Raw genomic sequence first — 19338 nt, forward strand, 5'->3', positions numbered from 1 at the left:
TCAGAAGTGGGATTCGAACCCACGCACACATACGTAGACCAGAAGCCTCGTTCAACTCGTATCACTGGGCAAGGTTTCCCTTGAGTCTTGCGCCTTACACCACGCGGCCATTCTAATACGATATGTCAGCCCCAGCAAAAGAAGACGCTGGCTTTGTGCTGGTAGTAAAGTAAAAAAAGAGCTTCTCAGAAGTGGGATTTTAACCCACGCCCACATACGTAGACCAGAAGCCTCGTTCAACTCGTATCACTGGGCAAGGTTTCCCTTGAGTCTTGCGCCTTACACCACGCGGCCATTCTAATACGATATGTCAGCCCCAGCAAAAGAAGACGCTGGCTTTGTGCTGGTAGTAAAGTAAAAAAAGAGCTTCTCAGAAGTGGGATATTAACCCACGCCCACATACGTAGACCAGAAGCCTCGTTCAACCCGTATCACTGGGCAAGGTTTCCCTTAAGAGTGGTGCCTTGGACCACTCGGCCATTCTGACACGATATTTCAGCCCAGCAAAAGGAGACACTGACTTTATACTGGTAGTAAAGTAAAAAAAATTGACAGAAGTGGGATTCGAGCCCACGCACACATACGTGGACCAGAAGCCTCGTTCTTCTCGTATGACTGGGCACGGTTGCCCTTGAGTCTAGCGCCTTCGACCACTCGGCCATTCTGACACAATACTTCAGCACAGCAAAAAGAGACACTGACTTTGTGCTGGTAGTAAACAAAAAAAGAGTTTGTCAGAAGTGGGATTCGAACCCACGCCCACATACGTGGACCAGAAGCCTCATTCAACCCGTATCACTGGGCAAGGTTTCCCTTAAGTCTGGCGCCTTCGACCACTCGGCCATTCTGACACGACATTTTAGTCCTAACCAAAGGAGACACTGGCTTTGTTCTTGTACTAAATAAAAAAAGTTTGTCAGAAGTGGGATTCACACCCACGCCCACATACGTGGACCAGAAGCCTCGTTCAACCCGTATCACTGCGCAAGGTTTCCCCTGAGTCTGGCGCCTTAGACCACTCGGCCATTCTGATACGATATGTAAGCCCCAGCAAAAGAAGACGCTGACTCTGTGCTGGCAGAAAAAGTAAAAAAAATTTACAGAAGTGAGATTCGAACCAACGCACACATACGTGGAACAGAAGCATCGTTCAACCCGTATCACTGGGCAAGGATTCCCTTGAGTCTGGCGCCTTAGACCAATCGGCCATTCGGACAAAATATACCAGCCCAGCAAAAGGAGACACTGACATTGTTCTGGTAGTAAAGTAAAAAAAAGTTTGTCAGAAGTGGAATTCGAACCCACGCCCACATACGTGGACCAGAAGCCTCGTTCAACCTGTATCACTGGGCAAGGTTTTCCTTGAGTCTGGCGCCTTAGACCACTCGACCATTCTAATACGATTTATCAGCCCCAGCAAAAGATAACACTGACTTTGTGCTCGTAGTAAAGTAAAAAAAGAGTTTGTCTGAAGTGGGATTCGAACCCACGCCCACACACCTGGACCAGAACCCTCGTTCAACCCGTATCACTGAGCAAGGTTTCCCTTAAGTCTGGCGCCTTCGACCACTCGGCCATTCTGACACGATATGTCAGCCTCACCAAAGAAGACGCTGACTCTGTGCTGGTAGTAAAGTAAAAAAAATTGACGGAAGTGAGATTCGAACCCACGTCCACATACGTGGACCAAAGGCCTCGTTTAACCCGTATCAACGGGCAATGTTTCCCTTAAGTCTGGTGCCTTAGACAACTCGGCCGTTCTGACACGATATATAAGCTGCAGCAAAAGAAGACACTGACTTTGTTCTGGTAGTAAAGTAAAAAAGTTTGTCAGAAGTGGGATTCGCACCCACGCACACATACGTGGACCAGAAGCCTCGTTCAACTTGTATGACTGGGCACGGTTTCCCTTGAGTCTAGCGCCTTCGACCACTCGGCCATTCTGACACAATATTTCAGCCCAGCAAAAAGAGACACTGTCTTTGTGCTGGTAGTAAATAAAAAAAAGAGTTTGTCAGAAGTGGGATTCGAACCCACGCCGACATACGTGGACCAGAAGCCTCATTCAACCCGTATCACTGGGCAAGGTTTCCTTTGAGTCTGGCGCCTTAGACCACTCGGCCATTCTGACACGATATTTTAGTCCTAACCAAAGGAGACACTGGCTTTGTTTTCGTAATAAAATAAAAAAAGTTTGTTAGACGTGGGATTCACACCCACACCCACATACGTGGACCAGAAATCTCGTTCAACCCGTATCACTGGGCAAGGTTTCGCTTGAGTCTGGAGCCTTAGGCCACTCGGCCATTCTGACACGATATTTCAGCCCCAGCCAAAGGAGTACTGACTTTGTGCTGGTAGTAAAGTAAAAAAAAAGAGCTTCTCAGAAGTGGGATTTCAACCCACGCCCACATACGTAGACCAGAGGCCTCGTTCAACCCGTATCACTGGGCAAGGTTTCCCTTAAGTCTGGCGCCTTGGACCTCTCGGCCATTCTGACACGATATTTCAGCCCAGCAGAAGGAGACACTGACTTTGTTCTGGTAGTAGATTAAAAAATTTTGTCAGAAGTGGGATTCGAACTCACGCACACATACGTGAACCAGAAGCCTCGTTCAACTCGTATGACTGGGAACGGTTTCCCTTGAGTCTAGCACCTTCGACCACTCGGCCATTCTGACACAATATTTCAGCCCAGAAAAAGGAGACACTGACTTTGTGCTGGTAGTAAAAAAAATTGACAGAAGTGAGATTCGAACCCGCGCACACATGGACCAGAAGCCTCGTTCAACTCGCATCACTGGGCAAGGTTTCCCTTCAGTCTGGCGCCTTAGACCACTCGGCCATTCTGACACAACTTTTCTGCCCAGCAAAAGGACACACTGACTTTGTTCTGGTAGTAAAGTAAAAAAAAAGTTTGTCAGAATAGGATTCGAACCCACGCCCACATACGTGGACCAGAAGCCTCGTTCAACCCGTATCACTGGGCAAGGTTTCCCTTGAGTCTGGAGCCTTAGACCGCTCGACCATTCTGACACGATATTTCAGCCCCAGCAAAAGAAGACACTGATTTTGTGCTGGTAGTAAAGTAAAAAAAAGAGCTTCTCAGAAATGGGATTTTAACCCACGCCCACATACGTAGACCAGAAGCCTCGTTCAACTCGTATCACTGGGCGAGGTTTCCCTTGAGTCTGGAGCCTTAGACCCCTCGACCATTCTGACACGATATTTCAGCCCCAGCAAAAGGAGACACTGACTTTGTGCTGGTAGTAAAGTAAAAAAAGAGCTTCTCAGAAGTGGGATTTCAACCCACGCCCACATACGTAGACCAGAAGCCTCGTTCAACCCGATTCACTGGGCAAGGTTTCCCTTAAGTCTGGCGCCTTCGACCACTCGGCCATGCTGACACAATATATCAGCCCCAGCAAAAAAAAACACTGACTTTATGCTGGTAGTAAAGTAAAAAAAAGATTGTCAGAAGTGGGATTCGAACCCACGTCCACATACGTGGACCAAAGGCCTCGTTTAACCCGTATCACCGGGCAATGTTTCCCTCAAGTCTGGTGCCTTAGACAACTCAGCCGTTGTGACACGATATATAAGCTGCAGCAAAAGAAGACACTGACTTTGTTCTGGTAGTAAAGTAAAAAAAGTTTGTCAGAAGTGGGATTCGCACCCACGCACACATACGTGGACCAGAAGCCTCGTTCATCTCGTATGACTGGGCATGGTTTCCCTTGAGTCTTGCGCCTTCGACCACTCGGCCATTCTGACACAATATTTCAGCCCAGCAAAAAGAGACACTCACTTTGTGCTGGTAGTAAATAAAAAAGAGTTTGTCAGAAGTGGGATTCGAACCCACGCCCACATACGTGGACCAGAAGCCTCATTTAACCCTTATCACTGGCCAAGGTTTCCCTTAAGTCTGGCGCCTTCGACCACTCGGCCATTCTGACACGATATTTTAGTCCTAACTAAAGGAGACACTGGCTTCGTTCGTGTACTAAAATAAAAAAAGTTTGTCAGAAGTGGGATTCACACCCACGCCAACATACGTGGACCAGAAGCCTCGTTCAACCCGTATATTTGCGCAAGGTTTCCCTTGAGTCTGGCGCCTTAGACCACTCGGCCATACTGATACGATATGTCAGCCCCAGCAAAAGGAGACACTGACTTTGTTCTGTTAGTTAAGCAAAAAAAAAGTTTGTCTGAAGAGGGATTCGAACCCACGCCCACATACGTGGACCAGAAGCCTCGTTCAACCCCTATCACTGGGCAAGGTTTCCCTTGAGTCTGGCGCCTTAGACCACTCGGCCATTCTGACACGATATATCAGCCCCAGCAAAAGAAGACACTGACTTCGTGCCGGTAGTAAAGTAAAAAAAGTTTGTCAGAAGTGGGATTCGAACCCACGCCCTCATACGTGGACCAGAAGAATCGTTCAACCCGTATCATTGGGCAAGGTTTCCCTTGAGTCTGGCGCCTTAGACCACTCGGCCATTCGGACAAAATATATCAGCCCAGCAAAAGAAGACACTGACATTGTTCTGGTAGTAAAGTAAAAAAAAGTTTGTCAGAAGTGGGATTCGAACCCACGCCCACATACGTGGGCCAGAAGCCTCGATCAACCTGTATCACTGGGCAAGGTTTCGCTTGAGTCTGGAGCCTTAGACCACTCGGCCATTCTGACACGATATTTCAGCCCCAGCAAAAGGAGACACTGACTTTGTGCTGGTAGTAAAGTAAACAAAAGAGCTTCTCAGAAGTGGGATTTCAACCGACGCCCTCATACGTAGACCAGAAGCCTCGTTAAACCCGTATCACTGGGCAAGGTTTCCCTTAAGTCTGGCGCCTTGGACCACTCGGCCATTCTGACACGATATTTCAGCCCAACAAAAGGAGACACTGACTTTCTTCTGGTAGTAGATTAAAAAATTTCGTCAGAAGTGGGATTCGAACCCACGCACACATACGTGGACCAGAAGCCTCGTTCATCTCGTATGACTGGGCAAGGTTTCCCTTGAGTCTAGCACCTTCGACCACTCGGCCATTTTGACACAATATTTCAGCCCAGCAAAAGGAGACACTGACTTTGTGCTGGTAGTAAATTAAAAAAAATTGACAGAAGTGAGATTCGAAGCCACGCACACATACGTGGACCAGAGGCCTCGTTCAACTCCCATCACCGGGCAAGGTTTCCCTTCAGTCTGGCGCCTTACACCACTCGGCCATTCTGATACGATATGTCAGCCCCAGCAAAAAGAGACGCTGACTTTGTTCTGTTAGTGAAGTAAAAAAAGTTTGTCAGAAGAGGGGTTCGAACCCACGCACACATACGTGGACCAGAAGCCTCGTTCAACTCGTATCACTGGGCAAGGTTTCCCTTGAGTCTGGCGCCTTAGACCACTCGGCCATTCTGATACGATATATAAGCCCAAGCAAAAGATGACACTGACTTTATGCTCGTAGTAAAGTAAAAAAAAGTTTGTCTGAAGTGGGATTTGAACCCACGCCCACACACCTAGACCAGAAGCCTCGTTCAACCCCTATCACTGAGCAAGGTTTCTCTTGAGTCTGGCGCCATAGACCACTCGGCCACTCGGACAAAATATATCAGCCCAGCAAATGGGACACTGATATTGTTCTGGTAGTAAAGTAAAAAAAGTTTGTCAGAAGTGGGATTCGAACCCACGCCCACATACGTGGACCAGAAGCCTCGTTCAACCAGTATCTCCGGGCAAGGTTTCGCTTGAGTCTGGAGCCTTAGACCACTCGGCCATTCTGACACGATATATCAGCCCCAGCAAAAGAAGACACTTACTTCGTGCTGGTAGTAAAGTAAAAAAAAGTTTGTCAGAAGTGGGATTCGAACCCACGCACACATACGTGGACCAGAAGCCTCGTTACACTCATATCACTGGGCAAGGTTTCTCTTAAGTCTGGTGCCTTGGACCACGCGGCCATTCTGACACGATATTTCAGCCCAGCAAAAGAAGACACTGACTTTCTTCTGGTAGTAGATAAAAAATTTTGTCAGAAGTGGGAATCGAACCCACGCCCACATACGTGGACCAGAATCCTCGTTCAACCCGTATCACTGGGCAAGGTTTCCCTTAAGTCTGGCGCCTTCGACCACTCGGCCATTCTGACACAATATTTCGGCCCAGCAAAAGAAGACGCTGACTCTGTGCTGGTAGTAAAGTAAAAAAAATTGCCAGAAGTGGGATTCGAACCCACGCACACATACGTGTACCAGAAGCCTCGTTCAACTCGTATCACTGGGCGAGGTTTCCCTTGTGTCTGGAGCCTTAGACCACTCGACCATTTTGACACGATATTTCAGCCCAGCAAAAAGAGACACTCACTTTGTGCTGGTAGTAAATAAAAAAAGAGTTTGTCAGAAGTGGGATTCGAACCCACGCCCACATACGTGGACCAGAAGCCTCATTTAACCCTTATAACTGGGCAAGGTTTCCCTTAAGACTGGCGCCTTCGACCACTCGGCCATTCTGACACGATATTTTAGTCCTAACCAAAGGAGACACTGGCTTCGTTCGTGTACTAAAATAAAAAAAGTTTTGGCAGAAGTGGGGTTCACACCCACGCCCACATACGTGGACCAGAAGCCTCGTTCAGCCCGTATCTTTGCGCAAGGTTTCCCTTAAGTCTGGCGCCTTCGACCACTCGGCCATTCTGATACGATATGTCAGCCTCACCAAAGAAGACGCTGACTCTGTGCTGGTAGTAAAGTAAAAAAAATTGACGGAAGTGAGATTCGAACCCACGTCCACATACGTGGACCAAAGGCCTCGTTTAACCCGTATCAACGGGCAATGTTTCCCTTAAGTCTGGTGCCTTAGACAACTCGGCCGTTCTGACACGATATATAAGCTGCAGCAAAAGAAGACACTGACTTTGTTCTGGTAGTAAAGTAAAAAAGTTTGTCAGAAGTGGGATTCGCACCCACGCACACATACGTGGACCAGAAGCCTCGTTCAACTCGTATGACTGGGCACGGTTTCCCTTGAGTCTAGCGCCTTCGACCACTCGGCCATTCTGACACAATATTTCAGCCCAGGAAAAAGAGACACTGTCTTTGTGCTGGTAGTAAATAAAAAAAAAGAGTTTGTCAGAAGTGGGATTCGAACCCACGCCGACATACGTGGACCAGAAGCCTCATTCAACCCGTATCACTGGGCAAGGTTTCCTTTGAGTCTGGCGCCTTAGACCACTCGGCCATTCTGACACGATATTTTAGTCCTAACCAAAGGAGACACTGGCTTTGTTCTCGTAATAAAATAAAAAAAGTTTGTCAGACGTGGGATTCACACCCACACCCACATACGTGAACCAGAAATCTCGTTCAACCCGTATCACTGGGCAAGGTTTCGCTTGAGTCTGGAGCCTTAGGCCACTCGGCCATTCTGACACGATATTTCAGCCCCAGCCAAAGGAGTACTGACTTTGTGCTGGTAGTAAAGTAAAAAAAAAGAGCTTCTCAGAAGTGGGATTTCAACCCACGCCCACATACGTAGACCAGAGGCCTCGTTCAACCCGTATCACTGGGCAAGGTTTCCCTTAAGTCTGGCGCCTTGGACCACTCGGCCATTCTGACACGATATTTCAGCCCAGCAGAAGGAGACACTGACTTTGTTCTGGTAGTAGATTAAAAAATTTTGTCAGAAGTGGGATTCGAACTCACGCACACATACGTGGACCAGAAGCCTCGTTCAACTCGTATGACTGGGAACGGTTTCCCTTGAGTCTAGCACCTTCGACCACTCGGCCATTCTGACACAATATTTCAGCCCAGAAAAAGGAGACACTGACTTTGTGCTGGTAGTAAAAAAAATTGACAGAAGTGAGATTCGAACCCGCGCACACATGGACCAGAAGCCTCGTTCAACTCGCATCACCGGGCAAGGTTTCCCTTCAGTCTGGCGCCTTAGACCACTCGGCCATTCTGACACAACTTTTCAGCCCAGCAAAAGGACACACTGACTTTGTTCTGGTAGTAAAGTAAAAAAAAGTTTGTCAGAATAGGATTCGAACCCACGCCCACATACGTGGACCAGAAGCCTCGTTCAACCCGTATCACTGGGCAAGGTTTCCCTTGAGTCTGGAGCCTTCGACCGCTCGACCATTCTGACACGATATTGCAGCACCAGCAAAAGAAGACACTGATTTTGTGCTGGTAGTAAAGTAAAAAAAAGAGCTTCTCAGAAATGGGATTTTAACCTACGCCCACATACGTAGACCAGAAGCCTCGTTCAACTCGTATCACTGGGCGAGGTTTCCCTTGAGTCTGGAGCCTTAGACCCCTCGACCATTCTGACACGATATTTCAGCCCCTGCAAAAGGAGACACTGACTTTGTGCTGGTAGTAAAGTAAAAAAAGAGCTTCTCAGAAGTGGGATTTCAACCCACGCCCACATACGTAGACCAGAAGCCTCGTTCAACCCGATTCACTGGGCAAGGTTTCCCTTAAGTCTGGCGCCTTCGACCACTCGGCCATGCTGACACAAGATATCAGCCCCAGCAAAAAAAACACTGACTTTATGCTGGTAGTAAAGTAAAAAAAAGATTGTCAGAAGTGGGATTCGAACCCACGTCCACATACGTGGACCAAAGGCCTCGTTTAACCCGTATCACCGGGCAATGTTTCCCTCAAGTCTGGTGCCTTAGACAACTCAGCCGTTGTGACACGATATATAAGCTGCAGCAAAAGAAGACACTGACTTTGTTCTGGTAGTAAAGTAAAAAAAGTTTGTCAGAAGTGGGATTCGCACCCACGCACACATACGTGGACCAGAAGCCTCGTTCATCTCGTATGACTGGGCATGGTTTCCCTTGAGTCTAGCGCCTTCGACCACTCGGCCATTCTGACACAATATTTCAGCCCAGCAAAAAGAGACACTCACTTTGTGCTGGTAGTAAATAAAAAAGAGTTTGTCAGAAGTGGGATTCGAACCCACGCCCACATACGTGGACCAGAAGCCTCATTTAACCCTTATCACTGGCCAAGGTTTCCCTTAAGTCTGGCGCCTTCGACCACTCGGCCATTCTGACACGATATTTTAGTCCTAACTAAAGGAGACACTGGCTTCGTTCGTGTACTAAAATAAAAAAAGTTTGTCAGAAGTGGGATTCACACCCACGCCCACATACGTGGACCAGAAGCCTCGTTCAACCCGTAACTTTGCGCAAGGTTTCCCTTGAGTCTGGCGCCTTAGACCACTCGGCCATTCTGATACGATATGTCAGCCCCAGCAAATGGAGACACTGACTTTGTTCTGTTAGTGAAGCAAAAAAAAGTTTGTCTGAAGAGGGATTCGAACCCACGCCCACATACGTGGACCAGAAGCCTCGTTCAACCCCTATCACTGGGCAAGGTTTCTCTTGAGTCTGGCGCCTTAGACCACTCGGCCATTCTGACACGATATATCAGCCCCAGCAAAAGAAGACACTGACTTCGTGCCGGTAGTAAAGTAAAAAAAGTTTGTCAGAAGTGGGATTCGAACCCACGCCCTCATACGTGGACCAGAAGAATCGTTCAACCCGTATCATTGGGCAAGGTTTCCCTTGAGTCTGGCGCCTTAGACCACTCGGCCATTCGGACAAAATATATCAGCCCAGCAAAAGAAGACACTGACATTGTTCTGGTAGTAATGTAAAAAAAAGTTTGTCAGAAGTGGGATTCGAACCCACGCCCACATACGTGGGCCAGAAGCCTCGATCAACCTGTATCACTGGGCAAGGTTTCGCTTGAGTCTGGAGCCTTAGACCACTCGGCCATTCTGACACGATATTTCAGCCCCAGCAAAAGGAGACACTGACTTTGTGCTGGTAGTAAAGTAAACAAAAGAGCTTCTCAGAAGTGGGATTTCAACCGACGCCCTCATACGTAGACCAGAAGCCTCGTTAAACCCGTATCACTGGGCAAGGTTTCCCTTAAGTCTGGCGCCTTGGACCACTCGGCCATTCTGACACGATATTTCAGCCCAACAAAAGGAGACACTGACTTTCTTCTGGTAGTAGATTAAAAAATTTTGTCAGAAGTGGGATTCGAACCCACGCACACATACGTGGACCAGAAGCCTCGTTCATCTCGTATGACTGGGCAAGGTTTCCCTTGAGTCTAGCACCTTCGACCACTCGGCCATTTTGACACAATATTTCAGCCCAGCAAAAGGAGACACTGACTTTGTGCTGGTAGTAAATTAAAAAAAATTGACAGAAGTGAGATTCGAAGCCACGCACACATACGTGGACCAGAGGCCTCGTTCAACTCGCATCACCGGGCAAGGTTTCCCTTCAGTCTGGCGCCTTACACCACTCGGCCATTCTGATACGATATGTCAGCCCCAGCAAAAAGAGACGCTGACTTTGTTCTGTTAGTGAAGTAAAAAAAGTTTGTCAGAAGAGGGGTTCGAACCCACGCACACATACGTGGACCAGAAGCCTCGTTCAACTCGTATCACTGGGCAAGGTTTCCCTTGAGTCTGGCGCCTTAGACCACTCGGCCATTCTGATACGATATATCAGCCCCAGTCAAAGATGACACTGACTTTATGCTCGTAGTAAAGTAAAAAAAAGTTTGTCTGAAGTGGGATTTGAACCCACGCCCACACACCTAGACCAGAAGCCTCGTTCAACCCCTATCACTGAGCAAGGTTTCTCTTGAGTCTGGCGCCATAGACCACTCGGCCAATCGGACAAAATATATCAGCCCAGCAAAAGGAGACACTGATATTGTTCTGGTAGTAAAGTAAAAAAAAGTTTGTCAGAAGTGGGATTCGAACCCACGCCCACATACGTGGACCAGAAGCCTCGTTCAACCAGTATCTCCGGGCAAGGTTTCGCTTGAGTCTGGAGCCTTAGACCACTCGGCCATTCTGACACGACATACCAACCCAGCAAAAGGAGACACTGACATTGTTCTGTTAGTAAAGTAAAAAAAAGTTTGTCAGAAGTGGGATTCGAACCCACGCACACATACGTGGACCAGAAGCCTCGTTACACTCATATCACTGGGCAAGGTTTCCCTTAAGTCTGGTGCCTTGGACCACGCGGCCATTCTGACACGATATTTCAGCCCAGCAAAAGAAGACACTGATTTTCTTCTGGTAGTAGATAAAAAATTTTGTCAGAAGTGGGAATCGAACCCACGCCCACATACGTGGACCAGAAGCCTCGTTCAACCCGTATCACTGGGCAAGGTTTCCCTTAAGTCTGGCGCCTTCGACCACTCGGCCATTCTGACACAATATTTCGGCCCAGCAAAAGAAGACGCTGACTCTGTGCTGGTAGTAAAGTAAAAAAAATTGCCAGAAGTGGGATTCGAACCCACGCACACATACGTGTACCAGAAGCCTCGTTCAACTCGTATCACTGGGCGAGGTTTCCCTTGTGTCTGGAGCCTTAGACCACTCGACCATTTTGACACGATATTTCAGCCCAGCAAAAAGAGACACTCACTTTGTGCTGGTAGTAAATAAAAAAAGAGTTTGTCAGAAGTGGGATTCGAACCCACGCCCACATACGTGGACCAGAAGCCTCATTTAACCCTTATCACTGGGCAAGGTTTCCCTTAAGTCTGGCGCCTTCGACCACTCGGCCATTCTGACACGATATTTTAGTCCTAACCAAAGGAGACACTGGCTTCGTTCGTGTACTAAAATAAAAAAAGTTTTGGCAGAAGTGGGGTTCACACCCACGCCCACATACGTGGACCAGAAGCCTCGTTCAGCCCGTATCTTTGCGCAAGGTTTCCCTTGAGTCTGGCGCCTTAGACCACTCGGCCATTCAGGTAGGATATGTCAGCCTCAGCAAAAGAAGACGCTGATCCTGTGCTGGCAGGAAAAGTAAAAAAAAATTGACAGAAGTGAGATTCGAACCCACGCACACATACGTGGAACAGAAGCCTAGTTCAACTCGCATCACTGGGCAAGGTTTCTCTTCAGTCTGGCGCCTTAGACCACTCGGCCATTCTGATACGATATGTCAGCCCCAGCAAAAGGAGACACTGACTTTGTTCTGTTAGTGAAGTAAAAAAAAGTTTATCTGAAGAGGGATTCGAACCCACGCCCACATACGTGGACCAGAAGCCTCGTTGAACCCGTATCACTGGGCAAGGTTTCCCTTGAGTCTGGCGCCTTAGACCACTCGGCCATTCTGACACGATATATCAGCCTCAGCAAAAGAAGACACTGACTTCGTGCCGGTAGTAAAGTAAAAAAAGTTTGTCAGAAGTGGGATTCGAACCCACGCCCTCATACGTGGACCAGAAGAATCGTTCAACCCGTATCATTGGGCAAGGTTTCCCTTGAGTCTGGCGCCTTAGACCACTCGGCCATTCGGACAAAATATATCAGCCCAGCAAAAGAAGACACTGACATTGTTCTGGTAGTAAAGTAAAAAAAAGTTTGTCAGAAGTGGGATTCGAACCCACGCACACATACGTGGACCAGAAGCCTCGTTCATCTCGTATGACTGGGCAAGGTTTCCCTTGAGTCTAGCACCTTCGACCACTAGGCCATTTTGACACAATACTTCAGCCCAGCAAAAGGAGACACTGACTTTGTGCTGGTAGTAAATAAAAAAAAATGACAGAAGTGAGATTCGAAGCCACGCACACATACGTGGACCAGAGGCCTCGTTCAACTCGCATCACCGGGCAAGGTTTCCCTTCAGTCTGGCGCTTTACACCACTCGGCCATTCTGATACGATATGTCAGCCCCAGCAAAAAAAATTGCCCGCAGCTTCCCTCGGGGGAACACTGAGGAGGATGCGGAGCATATAATTGGTTAACGGGGTGTTAAAGTGCGACTTACTTGGGTCGATGGCTAAATTGGTTAACGTGGTTGTGAAATGGGGTGTTAAATTGCGACTTACTTGGGTCGATGGCTAAATTGGTTAACGTGGTTGTAGGAGGGGGTGTTAAATGAGTGAACACGTACACACGTATGCGAAAGGACGGCGCTGGTCGAAGGGACGTCGATCATTTTGTTTGTGGATTCGTTGGAATTCATTTCACCGCGACCTTGGACGTCGACGCGCCGTACAAACCAACCGACGAGCGGCAACTGAGCGAGCGAGCGCCCACCTTGAGTATATATACAGCGCGACGGCGCATGCACTGTCAGCTGTTGAAAGTTCTCGAAGGAGAAGCGCGCGCGCGGCACAGATGGCGACGGCGCGACGGCGCATGCGCTGTCAGCTGTCGAATGTTCTCGAAGGAGAAGCGCGCTCGGCACAGATGGTGGGCGACGGCGCGACGGCGCATGTACGCGCGTCAGCTGTCGAATGTTCGAGAAGCGGTGCGGACGGCGCGGACGGCGCGGACGGCGCACTACAAGGCGCGATTAAAAGATGCTTCCGCATCTAAAAGAGACGCTGACTTTGTTCTGTTAGTGAAGTAAAAAAAAGTTTGTCAGAAGAGGGGTTCGAACCCACGCACACATACGTGGACCAGAAGCCTCGTTCAACTCGTATCACTGGGCAAGGTTTCCCTTGAGTCTGGCGCCTTAGACCACTCGGCCATTCTGATACGATATATCAGCCCCAGCAAAAGATGGCACTGACTTTATGCTCGTAGTAAAGTAAAAAAAAAGTTTGTCTGAAGTGGGATTTGAACCCACGCCCACACACCTAAACCAGAAGCCTCGTTCAACTCCTATCACTGAGCAAGGTTTCTCTTGAGTCTTGCGCCTTAGACCACTCGGCCACTCGGACAAAATATATCAGCCCAGCAAAAGGAGACACTGACATTGTTCTGGTCGTAACGTAAAAAAAGTTTGTCAGAAGTGGGATTCGAACCCACGCCCACATACGTGGACCAGAAGCCTCGTTCAACCAGTATCACCGGGCAAGGTTTCGCTTGAGTCGGGATCCTTAGACCACTCGGACATTCTGACACGATATATCAGCCCCAGCAAAAGAAGACACTGACTTCGTGCTGGTAGTAAAGTAAAAAAAAGTTTGTCAGAAGTGGGATTCGAACCCACGCACACATACGTGGGCCAGAAGCCTCGTTACACTCATATCACTGGGCAAGGTTTCCCTTAAGTCTGGCGCCTTAGACCACTCGGCCATTCTGATACGATATGTCAGCCCCAGCAAAAGGAGACACTGACTTTGATCTGTTAGTGAAGTAAAAAAAAAGTTTGTCGGAAGAGGGATTCGAACCCACGCCCACATACGTGGACCAGAAGCCTCGTTACACCCCTATCACTGGGCAAGGTTTCCCTTGAGTCTGGCGCCTTAGACCACTCGGCCATTCTGACACGATATTTCAGCCCCAGCAAAAGAAGACACTGACTTTGTGCCTGGTAGTAAAGTAAAAAAAAAGAACTTCTCAGAAGTGGGATTTTAACCCACGCCCACATACGTAGACCAGAAGCCTCGTTCAACCCGTATCACTGGGAAAGGTTTCCTTTAAGTCTGGTGCCTTGGACCACTCGGCCATTCTGACACGATATTTCAGCCCAGCAAAAGGAGACACTGACTTTCTTCTGGTAGTAGATTAAAAATTTTTGTCAGAAGTGGGATTCAAACCCACACCCACATACGTGGACCAGAAGCCTCGTTCAATCCGTATCACTGGGCAAGGTTTCCCTTAAGTCTGGCGCCTTCGACCACTCGGCCATTCTGATACAATATTTCGGCCCAGCAAAAGAAGACGCTGACTCTGTGCTGGTAGTAAAGTAAAAAAAAATTGACAGAAGTGGGATTCGAACCCACGCACACATACGTGTACCAGAAGCCTCGTTCAACTCACTGGGCAAGGTTTCCCTTAAGTCTGGCGCCTTGGACCACTCGGCCATTCTGACACGATATTTCAGCCCAGCAGAAGGAGACACTGACTTTGTTCTGGTAGTAGATTAAAAAATTTTGTCAGAAGTGGGATTCGAACTCACGCACACATACGTGGACCAGAAGCCTCGTTCAACTCGTATGACTGGGAACGGTTTCCCTTGAGTCTAGCCCCTTCGACCACTCGGCCATTCTGACACAATATTTCAGCCCAGAAAAAGGAGACACTGACTTTGTGCTGGTAGTAAAAAAATTGACAGAAGTGAGATTCGAACCCGCGCACACATGGACCAGAAGCCTCGTTCAACTCGCATCACCTGGCAAGGTTTCCCTTCAGTCTGGCGCCTTAGACCACTCGGCCATTCTGACACAACTTTTCAGCCCAGCAAAAGGACACACTGACTTTGTTCTGGTAGTAAAGTAAAAAAAAGTTTGTCAGAATAGGATTCGAACCCACGCCCACATACGTGGACCAGAAGCCTCGTTCGACCCGTATCACTGGGCAAGGTTTCCCTTGAGTCTGGAGCCTTAGACCGCTCGACCATTCCGACACGATATTTCAGCCCCAGCAAAAGAAGACACTGATTTTGTGCTGGTAGTAAAGTAAAAAAAAGAGCTTCTCAGAAATGGGATTTTAACCCACGCCCACATACGTAGACCAGAAGCCTCGTTCAACTCGTATCACTGGGCGAGGTTTCCCTTGAGTCTGGAGCCTTAGACCACTCGACCATTCTGACACGATATTTCAGCCCCAGCAAAAGGAGACACTGACTTTGTGCTGGTAGTAAAGTAAAAAAAGAGCTTCTCAGAAGTGGGATTTCAACCCACGCCCACATACGTAGACCAGAAGCCTCGTTCAACCCGATTCACTGGGCAAGGTTTCCCTTAAGTCTGGCGCCTTCGACCACTCGGCCATGCTGACACAATATATCAGGCCCAGCAAAAAAAAACACTGACTTTATGCTGGTAGTAAAGTAAAAAAAAAGATTGTCAGAAGTGGGATTCGAACCCACGTCCACATACGTGGACCAAAGGCCTCGTTTAACCCGTATCACCGGGCAATGTTTCCCTCAAGTCTGGTGCCTTAGACAACTCAGCCGTTCTGACACGATATATAAGCTGCAGCAAAAGAAGACACTGACTTTGTTCTGGTAGTAAAGTAAAAAAAGTTTGTCAGAAGTGGGATTCGCACCCACGCACACATACGTGGACCAGAAGCCTCGTTCATCTCGTATGACTGGGCATGGTTTCCCTTGAGTCTAGCGCCTTCGACCACTCGGCCATTTTGACACGATATTTCAGCCCAGGAAAAAGAGACACTCACTTTGTGCTGGTAGTAAATAAAAAAAGAGTTTGTCAGAAGTGGGATTCGAACCCACGCCCACATACGTGGACCAGAAGCCTCATTTAACCCTTATCACTGGGCAAGGTTTCCCTTAAGTCTGGCGCCTTCGACCACTCGGCCATTCTGACACGATATTTTAGTCCTAACCAAGGAGACACTGGCTTCGTTCGTGTACTAAAATAAAAAAAGTTTGTCAGAAGTGGGATTCACACCCACGCCCACATACGTGGACCAGAAGCCTCGTTCAACCCGTATCTTTGCGCAAGGTTTCCCTTGAGTCTGGCGCCTTAGACCACTCGGCCATTCTGATACGATATGTCAGCCCCAGCAAAAGGAGACACTGACTTTGTTCTGTTAGTGAAGTAAAAAAAAGTTTGTCTGAAGAGGGATTCGAACCCACGCCCACATACGTGGACCGGAAGCCTCGTTCAACCCCTATCACTGGGCAAGGTTTCCCTTGAGTCTGGCGCCTTAGACCACTCGGCCATTCTAACACGATATATCAGCCCCAGCAAAAGAAGACACTGACTTCGTGCCGGTAGTAAAGTAAAAAAAGTTTGTCAGAAGTGGGATTCGAACCCACGCCCTCATACGTGGACCAGAAGAATCGTTCAACCCGTATCATTGGGCAAGGTTTCCCTTGAGTCTGGCGCCTTAGACCACTCGGCCATTCGGACAAAATATATCAGCCCAGCAAAAGAAGACACTGACATTGTTCTGGTAGTAAAGTAAAAAAAAGTTTGTCAGAAGTGGGATACGAACCCACGCCCACATACGTGGACCAGAAGCCTCGATCAACCTGTATCACTGGGCAAGGTTTCGCTTGAGTCTGGAGCCTTAGACCACTCGGCCATTCTGAAATGATATTTCAGCCCCAGCAAAAGGAGACACTGACTTTGTGCTGGTAGTAAAGTAAACAAAAGAGCTTCTCAGAAGTGGGATTTCAACCGACGCCCTCATACGTAGACCAGAAGCCTCGTTAAACCCGTATCACTGGGCAAGGTTTCCCTTAAGTCTGGCGCCTTGGACCACTCGGCCATTCTGACACGATATTTCAGCCCAACAAAAGGAGACACTGACTTTCTTCTGGTAGTAGATTAAAAAATTTTGTCAGAAGTGGGATTCGAACCCACGCACACATACGTGGACCAGAAGCCTCGTTCATCTCGTATGACTGGGCAAGGTTTCCCTTGAGTCTAGCACCTTCGACCACTCGGCCATTTTGACACAATATTTCAGCCCAGCAAAAGGAGACACTGACTTTGTGCTGGTAGTAAATTAAAAAAAATTGACAGAAGTGAGATTCGAAGCCACGCACACATACGTGGACCAGAGGCCTCGTTCAACTCGCATCACCGGGCAAGGTTTCCCTTCAGTCTGGTGCCTTACACCACTCGGCCATTCTGATACGATATGTCAGCCCCAGCAAAAAGAGACGCTGACTTTGTTCTGTTAGTGAAGTAAAAAAAGTTTGCCAGAAGAGGGGTTCCAACCCACGCACACATACGTGGACCAGAAGCCTCGTTCAACTCGTATCACTGGGCAAGGTTTCCCTTGAGTCTGGCGCCTTAGACCACTCGGCCATTCTGATACGATATATCAGCCCCAGCAAAAGATGACACTGACTTTATGCTCGTAGTAAAGTAAAAAAAAAGTTTGTCTGAAGTGGGACTTGAACCCACGCCCACACACCTAGACCAGAAGCCTCGTTCAACCCCTATCACTGAGCAAGGTTTCTCTTGAGTCTGGCGCCTTAGACCACTCGGCCACTCGGACAAAATATATCAGCCCAGCAAAAGGAGACACTGATATTGTTCTGGTAGTAAAGTAAAAAAAAGTTTGTCAGAAGTGGGATTCGAACCCACGCCCACATACGTGGACCAGAAGCCTCGTTCAACCAGTATCTCCGGGCAAGGTTTCGCTTGAGTCTGGAGCCTTAGACCACTCGGCCATTCTGACACGATATATCAGCTCCAGCAAAAGAAGACACTGACTTCGTGCTGGTAGTAAAGTAAAAAAAAGTTTGTCAGAAGTGGGATTCGAACCCACGCACACATACGTGGACCAGAAGCTTCGTTACACTCATATCACTGGGCAAGGTTTCCCTTAAGTCTGGTGCCTTGGACCATGCGGCCATTCTGACACGATATTTCAGCCCAGCAAAAGAAGACACTGACTTTCTTCTGGTAGTAGATAAAAAATTTTGTCAGAAGTGGGAATCGAACCCACGCCCACATACGTGGACCAGAAGCCTCGTTCAACCCGTATCACTGGGCAAGGTTTCCCTTAAGTCTGGCGCCTTCGACCACTCGGCCATTATGACACAATATTTCGGCCCAGCAAAAGAAGACGCTGACTCTGTGCTGGTAGTAAAGTAAAAAAAATTGCCTTAAGTGGGATTCGAACCCACGCACACATACGTGTACCAGAAGCCTCATTCAACTCGTATCACTGGGCGAGGTTTCCCTTGTGTCTGGAGCCTTAGACCACTCGACCATTTTGACACGATATTTCAGCCCAGGAAAAAGAGACACTCACTTTGTGCTGGTAGTAAATAAAAAAAGAGTTTGTCAGAAGTGGGATTCGAACCCACGCCCACATACGTGGACCAGAAGCCTCATTTAACCCTTATCACTGGGCAAGGTTTCCCTTAAGTCTGGCGCCTTCGACCACTCGGCCATTCTGACACGATATTTTAGTCCTAACCAAAGGAGACACTGGCTTCGTTCGTGTACTAAAATAAAAAAAGTTTTGGCAGAAGTGGGGTTCACACCCACGCACACATACGTGGACCAGAAGCCTCGTTCAGCCCGTATCTTTGCGCAAGGTTTCCCTTGAGTCTGGCGCCTTAGACCACTCGGCCATTCAGGTAGGATATGTCAGCCTCAGCAAAAGAAGACGCTGACTCTGTGCTGGCAGGAAAAGTAAAAAAAAATTTACAGAAGTGAGATTCGAACCCACGCACACATACGTGGAACAGAAGCCTAGTTCAACTCGCATCACTGGGCAAGGTTTCTCTTCAGTCTGGCGCCTTAGACCACTCGGCCATTCTGATACAATATGTCAGCCCCAGCAAAAGGAGACACTGACTTTGTTCTGTTAGTGAAGTAAAAAAAAGTTTATCTGAAGAGGGATTCGAACCCACGCCCACATACGTGGACCAGAAGCCTCGTTGAAC

At 48.2% G+C, this 19338-nt stretch overlaps 36 non-coding genes across 36 annotated transcripts; all 36 read right to left on the bottom strand.

The window, feature by feature from the left end:
• Window positions 1-732: 732 nt before the first annotated feature.
• On the bottom strand, window positions 733-851 carry TRNAL-UAA (transfer RNA leucine (anticodon UAA)). Its single transcript has 2 exons — window positions 814-851; window positions 733-778 (listed from the first exon to the last, which is right to left on the bottom strand). It is a non-coding gene; the product is annotated as a tRNA-Leu (tRNA).
• Window positions 852-1465: 614 nt separating this feature from the next.
• Window positions 1466-1584, bottom strand: TRNAL-UAA (transfer RNA leucine (anticodon UAA)). The gene is made up of 2 exons: window positions 1547-1584; window positions 1466-1511 (listed from the first exon to the last, which is right to left on the bottom strand). It is a non-coding gene; the product is annotated as a tRNA-Leu (tRNA).
• A 428-nt stretch (window positions 1585-2012) lies between these two features.
• On the bottom strand, window positions 2013-2131 carry TRNAL-CAA (transfer RNA leucine (anticodon CAA)). Its single transcript has 2 exons — window positions 2094-2131; window positions 2013-2058 (listed from the first exon to the last, which is right to left on the bottom strand). It is a non-coding gene; the product is annotated as a tRNA-Leu (tRNA).
• A 1706-nt stretch (window positions 2132-3837) lies between these two features.
• On the bottom strand, window positions 3838-3956 carry TRNAL-UAA (transfer RNA leucine (anticodon UAA)). Its single transcript has 2 exons — window positions 3919-3956; window positions 3838-3883 (listed from the first exon to the last, which is right to left on the bottom strand). It is a non-coding gene; the product is annotated as a tRNA-Leu (tRNA).
• A 249-nt stretch (window positions 3957-4205) lies between these two features.
• Window positions 4206-4324, bottom strand: TRNAL-CAA (transfer RNA leucine (anticodon CAA)). The gene is made up of 2 exons: window positions 4287-4324; window positions 4206-4251 (listed from the first exon to the last, which is right to left on the bottom strand). It is a non-coding gene; the product is annotated as a tRNA-Leu (tRNA).
• A 64-nt stretch (window positions 4325-4388) lies between these two features.
• On the bottom strand, window positions 4389-4507 carry TRNAL-CAA (transfer RNA leucine (anticodon CAA)). The gene is made up of 2 exons: window positions 4470-4507; window positions 4389-4434 (listed from the first exon to the last, which is right to left on the bottom strand). It is a non-coding gene; the product is annotated as a tRNA-Leu (tRNA).
• Window positions 4508-4571: 64 nt separating this feature from the next.
• TRNAL-CAA (transfer RNA leucine (anticodon CAA)) lies at window positions 4572-4690 on the bottom strand. The gene is made up of 2 exons: window positions 4653-4690; window positions 4572-4617 (listed from the first exon to the last, which is right to left on the bottom strand). It is a non-coding gene; the product is annotated as a tRNA-Leu (tRNA).
• Window positions 4691-5486: 796 nt separating this feature from the next.
• TRNAL-CAA (transfer RNA leucine (anticodon CAA)) lies at window positions 5487-5605 on the bottom strand. Its single transcript has 2 exons — window positions 5568-5605; window positions 5487-5532 (listed from the first exon to the last, which is right to left on the bottom strand). It is a non-coding gene; the product is annotated as a tRNA-Leu (tRNA).
• Window positions 5606-5667: 62 nt separating this feature from the next.
• On the bottom strand, window positions 5668-5786 carry TRNAL-CAA (transfer RNA leucine (anticodon CAA)). Its single transcript has 2 exons — window positions 5749-5786; window positions 5668-5713 (listed from the first exon to the last, which is right to left on the bottom strand). It is a non-coding gene; the product is annotated as a tRNA-Leu (tRNA).
• A 245-nt stretch (window positions 5787-6031) lies between these two features.
• TRNAL-UAA (transfer RNA leucine (anticodon UAA)) lies at window positions 6032-6150 on the bottom strand. The gene is made up of 2 exons: window positions 6113-6150; window positions 6032-6077 (listed from the first exon to the last, which is right to left on the bottom strand). It is a non-coding gene; the product is annotated as a tRNA-Leu (tRNA).
• Window positions 6151-6395: 245 nt separating this feature from the next.
• Window positions 6396-6514, bottom strand: TRNAL-UAA (transfer RNA leucine (anticodon UAA)). The gene is made up of 2 exons: window positions 6477-6514; window positions 6396-6441 (listed from the first exon to the last, which is right to left on the bottom strand). It is a non-coding gene; the product is annotated as a tRNA-Leu (tRNA).
• A 613-nt stretch (window positions 6515-7127) lies between these two features.
• TRNAL-CAA (transfer RNA leucine (anticodon CAA)) lies at window positions 7128-7246 on the bottom strand. The gene is made up of 2 exons: window positions 7209-7246; window positions 7128-7173 (listed from the first exon to the last, which is right to left on the bottom strand). It is a non-coding gene; the product is annotated as a tRNA-Leu (tRNA).
• Window positions 7247-8950: 1704 nt separating this feature from the next.
• On the bottom strand, window positions 8951-9069 carry TRNAL-UAA (transfer RNA leucine (anticodon UAA)). The gene is made up of 2 exons: window positions 9032-9069; window positions 8951-8996 (listed from the first exon to the last, which is right to left on the bottom strand). It is a non-coding gene; the product is annotated as a tRNA-Leu (tRNA).
• Window positions 9070-9317: 248 nt separating this feature from the next.
• On the bottom strand, window positions 9318-9436 carry TRNAL-CAA (transfer RNA leucine (anticodon CAA)). Its single transcript has 2 exons — window positions 9399-9436; window positions 9318-9363 (listed from the first exon to the last, which is right to left on the bottom strand). It is a non-coding gene; the product is annotated as a tRNA-Leu (tRNA).
• Window positions 9437-9500: 64 nt separating this feature from the next.
• TRNAL-CAA (transfer RNA leucine (anticodon CAA)) lies at window positions 9501-9619 on the bottom strand. The gene is made up of 2 exons: window positions 9582-9619; window positions 9501-9546 (listed from the first exon to the last, which is right to left on the bottom strand). It is a non-coding gene; the product is annotated as a tRNA-Leu (tRNA).
• A 64-nt stretch (window positions 9620-9683) lies between these two features.
• Window positions 9684-9802, bottom strand: TRNAL-CAA (transfer RNA leucine (anticodon CAA)). Its single transcript has 2 exons — window positions 9765-9802; window positions 9684-9729 (listed from the first exon to the last, which is right to left on the bottom strand). It is a non-coding gene; the product is annotated as a tRNA-Leu (tRNA).
• Window positions 9803-10050: 248 nt separating this feature from the next.
• Window positions 10051-10169, bottom strand: TRNAL-CAA (transfer RNA leucine (anticodon CAA)). Its single transcript has 2 exons — window positions 10132-10169; window positions 10051-10096 (listed from the first exon to the last, which is right to left on the bottom strand). It is a non-coding gene; the product is annotated as a tRNA-Leu (tRNA).
• A 612-nt stretch (window positions 10170-10781) lies between these two features.
• On the bottom strand, window positions 10782-10900 carry TRNAL-CAA (transfer RNA leucine (anticodon CAA)). Its single transcript has 2 exons — window positions 10863-10900; window positions 10782-10827 (listed from the first exon to the last, which is right to left on the bottom strand). It is a non-coding gene; the product is annotated as a tRNA-Leu (tRNA).
• A 244-nt stretch (window positions 10901-11144) lies between these two features.
• TRNAL-UAA (transfer RNA leucine (anticodon UAA)) lies at window positions 11145-11263 on the bottom strand. Its single transcript has 2 exons — window positions 11226-11263; window positions 11145-11190 (listed from the first exon to the last, which is right to left on the bottom strand). It is a non-coding gene; the product is annotated as a tRNA-Leu (tRNA).
• Window positions 11264-11508: 245 nt separating this feature from the next.
• Window positions 11509-11627, bottom strand: TRNAL-UAA (transfer RNA leucine (anticodon UAA)). Its single transcript has 2 exons — window positions 11590-11627; window positions 11509-11554 (listed from the first exon to the last, which is right to left on the bottom strand). It is a non-coding gene; the product is annotated as a tRNA-Leu (tRNA).
• A 433-nt stretch (window positions 11628-12060) lies between these two features.
• On the bottom strand, window positions 12061-12179 carry TRNAL-CAA (transfer RNA leucine (anticodon CAA)). Its single transcript has 2 exons — window positions 12142-12179; window positions 12061-12106 (listed from the first exon to the last, which is right to left on the bottom strand). It is a non-coding gene; the product is annotated as a tRNA-Leu (tRNA).
• A 64-nt stretch (window positions 12180-12243) lies between these two features.
• Window positions 12244-12362, bottom strand: TRNAL-CAA (transfer RNA leucine (anticodon CAA)). Its single transcript has 2 exons — window positions 12325-12362; window positions 12244-12289 (listed from the first exon to the last, which is right to left on the bottom strand). It is a non-coding gene; the product is annotated as a tRNA-Leu (tRNA).
• A 1436-nt stretch (window positions 12363-13798) lies between these two features.
• On the bottom strand, window positions 13799-13917 carry TRNAL-CAA (transfer RNA leucine (anticodon CAA)). The gene is made up of 2 exons: window positions 13880-13917; window positions 13799-13844 (listed from the first exon to the last, which is right to left on the bottom strand). It is a non-coding gene; the product is annotated as a tRNA-Leu (tRNA).
• Window positions 13918-13982: 65 nt separating this feature from the next.
• TRNAL-UAA (transfer RNA leucine (anticodon UAA)) lies at window positions 13983-14101 on the bottom strand. The gene is made up of 2 exons: window positions 14064-14101; window positions 13983-14028 (listed from the first exon to the last, which is right to left on the bottom strand). It is a non-coding gene; the product is annotated as a tRNA-Leu (tRNA).
• A 66-nt stretch (window positions 14102-14167) lies between these two features.
• On the bottom strand, window positions 14168-14286 carry TRNAL-CAA (transfer RNA leucine (anticodon CAA)). The gene is made up of 2 exons: window positions 14249-14286; window positions 14168-14213 (listed from the first exon to the last, which is right to left on the bottom strand). It is a non-coding gene; the product is annotated as a tRNA-Leu (tRNA).
• A 69-nt stretch (window positions 14287-14355) lies between these two features.
• TRNAL-UAA (transfer RNA leucine (anticodon UAA)) lies at window positions 14356-14474 on the bottom strand. The gene is made up of 2 exons: window positions 14437-14474; window positions 14356-14401 (listed from the first exon to the last, which is right to left on the bottom strand). It is a non-coding gene; the product is annotated as a tRNA-Leu (tRNA).
• Window positions 14475-14536: 62 nt separating this feature from the next.
• Window positions 14537-14655, bottom strand: TRNAL-UAA (transfer RNA leucine (anticodon UAA)). Its single transcript has 2 exons — window positions 14618-14655; window positions 14537-14582 (listed from the first exon to the last, which is right to left on the bottom strand). It is a non-coding gene; the product is annotated as a tRNA-Leu (tRNA).
• Window positions 14656-14718: 63 nt separating this feature from the next.
• TRNAL-UAA (transfer RNA leucine (anticodon UAA)) lies at window positions 14719-14832 on the bottom strand. The gene is made up of 2 exons: window positions 14795-14832; window positions 14719-14764 (listed from the first exon to the last, which is right to left on the bottom strand). It is a non-coding gene; the product is annotated as a tRNA-Leu (tRNA).
• A 1337-nt stretch (window positions 14833-16169) lies between these two features.
• TRNAL-UAA (transfer RNA leucine (anticodon UAA)) lies at window positions 16170-16288 on the bottom strand. The gene is made up of 2 exons: window positions 16251-16288; window positions 16170-16215 (listed from the first exon to the last, which is right to left on the bottom strand). It is a non-coding gene; the product is annotated as a tRNA-Leu (tRNA).
• A 430-nt stretch (window positions 16289-16718) lies between these two features.
• On the bottom strand, window positions 16719-16837 carry TRNAL-CAA (transfer RNA leucine (anticodon CAA)). The gene is made up of 2 exons: window positions 16800-16837; window positions 16719-16764 (listed from the first exon to the last, which is right to left on the bottom strand). It is a non-coding gene; the product is annotated as a tRNA-Leu (tRNA).
• Window positions 16838-16901: 64 nt separating this feature from the next.
• On the bottom strand, window positions 16902-17020 carry TRNAL-CAA (transfer RNA leucine (anticodon CAA)). Its single transcript has 2 exons — window positions 16983-17020; window positions 16902-16947 (listed from the first exon to the last, which is right to left on the bottom strand). It is a non-coding gene; the product is annotated as a tRNA-Leu (tRNA).
• Window positions 17021-17268: 248 nt separating this feature from the next.
• Window positions 17269-17387, bottom strand: TRNAL-CAA (transfer RNA leucine (anticodon CAA)). Its single transcript has 2 exons — window positions 17350-17387; window positions 17269-17314 (listed from the first exon to the last, which is right to left on the bottom strand). It is a non-coding gene; the product is annotated as a tRNA-Leu (tRNA).
• A 430-nt stretch (window positions 17388-17817) lies between these two features.
• On the bottom strand, window positions 17818-17936 carry TRNAL-CAA (transfer RNA leucine (anticodon CAA)). Its single transcript has 2 exons — window positions 17899-17936; window positions 17818-17863 (listed from the first exon to the last, which is right to left on the bottom strand). It is a non-coding gene; the product is annotated as a tRNA-Leu (tRNA).
• Window positions 17937-18000: 64 nt separating this feature from the next.
• TRNAL-CAA (transfer RNA leucine (anticodon CAA)) lies at window positions 18001-18119 on the bottom strand. The gene is made up of 2 exons: window positions 18082-18119; window positions 18001-18046 (listed from the first exon to the last, which is right to left on the bottom strand). It is a non-coding gene; the product is annotated as a tRNA-Leu (tRNA).
• A 245-nt stretch (window positions 18120-18364) lies between these two features.
• Window positions 18365-18483, bottom strand: TRNAL-UAA (transfer RNA leucine (anticodon UAA)). Its single transcript has 2 exons — window positions 18446-18483; window positions 18365-18410 (listed from the first exon to the last, which is right to left on the bottom strand). It is a non-coding gene; the product is annotated as a tRNA-Leu (tRNA).
• A 245-nt stretch (window positions 18484-18728) lies between these two features.
• TRNAL-UAA (transfer RNA leucine (anticodon UAA)) lies at window positions 18729-18847 on the bottom strand. The gene is made up of 2 exons: window positions 18810-18847; window positions 18729-18774 (listed from the first exon to the last, which is right to left on the bottom strand). It is a non-coding gene; the product is annotated as a tRNA-Leu (tRNA).
• Window positions 18848-19338: the final 491 nt, after the last annotated feature.

Source organism: Rhipicephalus microplus, chromosome 2 (assembly GCF_043290135.1).
Source record: "Rhipicephalus microplus isolate Deutch F79 chromosome 2, USDA_Rmic, whole genome shotgun sequence".
Taxonomy (NCBI): Eukaryota; Metazoa; Arthropoda; class Arachnida; order Ixodida; family Ixodidae; genus Rhipicephalus; species Rhipicephalus microplus.